Below are 2,195 nucleotides of genomic sequence, written 5' to 3' on the forward strand. Positions count from 1 at the left end.
GGCCCTGCCTGTACTTTCAATATTAACGTCCCCTGGCTGACGAGAGATCTTTGTAATTGCCGCTAAAAATCCCGTGTATTCCATTAATCGTCACAGGTAAACCTATGGCTTTAAATGTCACATAAATATCTGGTATATGGCCTGTCATAAATATAGCAGAACTATTTCTTCTTTTTAATTTCTAGGATGTAGCATTAAGTCTTGTGTTATATCACAAATGTATTTGTCTATTCCATGTTTTTTACACATGCATATATGTGTAGGTGGCCCATCAAGTGCATATTCTGCCCTCCATGAATGTTACTATGCAGTTTTCCATGAGACCATGGGGCCTGTTTCCATGTTGCAGGCTCCCTTCCTAGCCATGGTATAGAAATGTCTTGCTTTTCTTTATACCTGCTGCCATTTGAGCTTTGTGGGCTGTGGGAAAGCAAGCAACATTAAAGCTTTTGAATCTGGAGAGTATTAAATGGCCTGTCTTATTCCCTAAACTGTATTTTTACTTGTAATGCAGGTTGGGGGCCATGTTGGACAAAGCCCTTTACTGCATGCAAGTTGATGTAGATAGGCTATTGTTCTAGATCTTCATCTGAGTGCCTCTGCTGAATCCAATAAGTATTAATATGAACCTGTATGTATGTACAGACCAGTGCGCAATATAAGCGTGCAAATCATTCAACAAGCTCAAGGCAGCTACATGTGGAGACAAATTGAAAGTTTGCAGTTGATGCAGCTCCAGTTGGTTTCCATAAGAGTTCAGCTCCCATTGAATAGAATGGCAGTTTTAATGATATGCTCCCTTCTTCCAGTGGAGGCAGCAGGTGTCAGAACAGATGCATCATTTTATAACTTCATTAACTAAAGTTCACTGGATTCAATACAACATAGATTCAATTATGCACTAATGATGAAAACCGAGCAGGCATTAGCTCGTGTTCTTGGCTATCTTTCTAAGTAGCTGGTATTACTGTATTTTAAATGTATGCGTCTTATCCCTATAATTAGGGCATCCTGGCTGAACTGGTTACCATGCAGGCTACTCCAGCACAAAACAGGTAAATACAGTTTCAAATGTTTCGTTTTTTGTTTAATCGGCATCTGGTTTGTATTAATGAAGGATAACCACCATGATTCCATGGGGCTTGTCTGGAGTGGCATTTCCCCTTCCTAGTCATGTAAAAGTATATACTTCATTTTAATGTAGCTGTCTCAACAAAATTGGTTACAGTTATTAAAATGCAAGTGACAGTTGTCTGAGGTTGTAAGCTTGAATCTTATAAGGTAACTTGCCTCTTTAATGTTTATCATTTGATCTGTTTTTATAGGAATTGGGGACTAAAGTTAATAGTAAGCTGATGGCCCACTGACTTTAAAAGAAAATGGACAAAGCATCTAGTGAAGTTCTCCTGGAAGACATTGCGGAAGATACAATGTGTTTATGTACAGATTTTTAGTATCCTCAGGCAATCTGGCAGAAGTTAAAATAATTTTACTACATCTCCACTAGGTATATCAAAGAATTTAAGGTAATTACATTATGTGAGCAAAGCACATGGCTTTTGATATGTAAATGTAACTTTTGGTTAATAGCATAAGGTGCCAAACGGTCTCATGAGTATGACTTTTTTTTCCTCCTGCAAAACCTTTTTTGTGCGCTTTTATATTTCCAGAGTGGTTTTAGTAGGCAGCAGGCTTAGGAGATGTTGCAGCTATGTAGTTCCATTGCTTTTTATGTCTTGCATGTACTGGTCTTGCTCATATTGCCAGGCCGGTCTTTAGAAACGTGTTTAAATATTCACCAGCCATCTATATGGTTATGCTGATCATTCCATGAGTCCATGGGACCTGCCTTACGTGGTAGCATTCCCTTCCTAGCCATGGAATAAAAATGTTTTGGTCCCTACTATGCCTGCTACCATTCATGGTTTGCAGATCACAGGGAAGCAATTGACAATTGTATTAGCACTTATTCATCTTATCTGCCTTCCTTTTACATCGCCAATCATAGATAAGCAGTCATATTTAGCAATACCTTATTGCAAAGTGTGTATGTCACCATGGAACCTTTACATTGGCTAAGATCGAAGCTACTTGTAGCCTTGCATAGAGAGCACGTTCCTTGTGCTCAGCTGTTCACCAGTTTTTAAAGGGTGAGATTGTGGAATGCTATTGCTGTCATAAGATTTAATAGTTTT

General features: G+C 38.7%; 2 non-coding genes across 2 annotated transcripts; both read left to right on the forward strand.

Annotated features, from left to right (window-relative positions):
• Positions 1 to 1,123: 1,123 nt before the first annotated feature.
• On the forward strand, positions 1,124 to 1,251 carry LOC149289357 (small nucleolar RNA SNORA24). Its single transcript, XR_016277364.1, has one exon. It is a non-coding gene; the product is annotated as a small nucleolar RNA SNORA24 (small nucleolar RNA).
• A 575-nt stretch (positions 1,252 to 1,826) lies between these two features.
• Positions 1,827 to 1,921, forward strand: LOC149289358 (small nucleolar RNA SNORA24). Its single transcript, XR_016277365.1, has one exon. It is a non-coding gene; the product is annotated as a small nucleolar RNA SNORA24 (small nucleolar RNA).
• The last annotated feature ends 274 nt before the right edge of the window (positions 1,922 to 2,195 follow it).

This window comes from Sceloporus occidentalis, unplaced genomic scaffold (genome assembly GCF_023333645.1).
Source record: "Sceloporus occidentalis isolate IW3139 unplaced genomic scaffold, rSceOcc1.0.p SCAF_46, whole genome shotgun sequence".
Classification (NCBI taxonomy): Eukaryota; Metazoa; Chordata; class Lepidosauria; order Squamata; family Phrynosomatidae; genus Sceloporus; species Sceloporus occidentalis.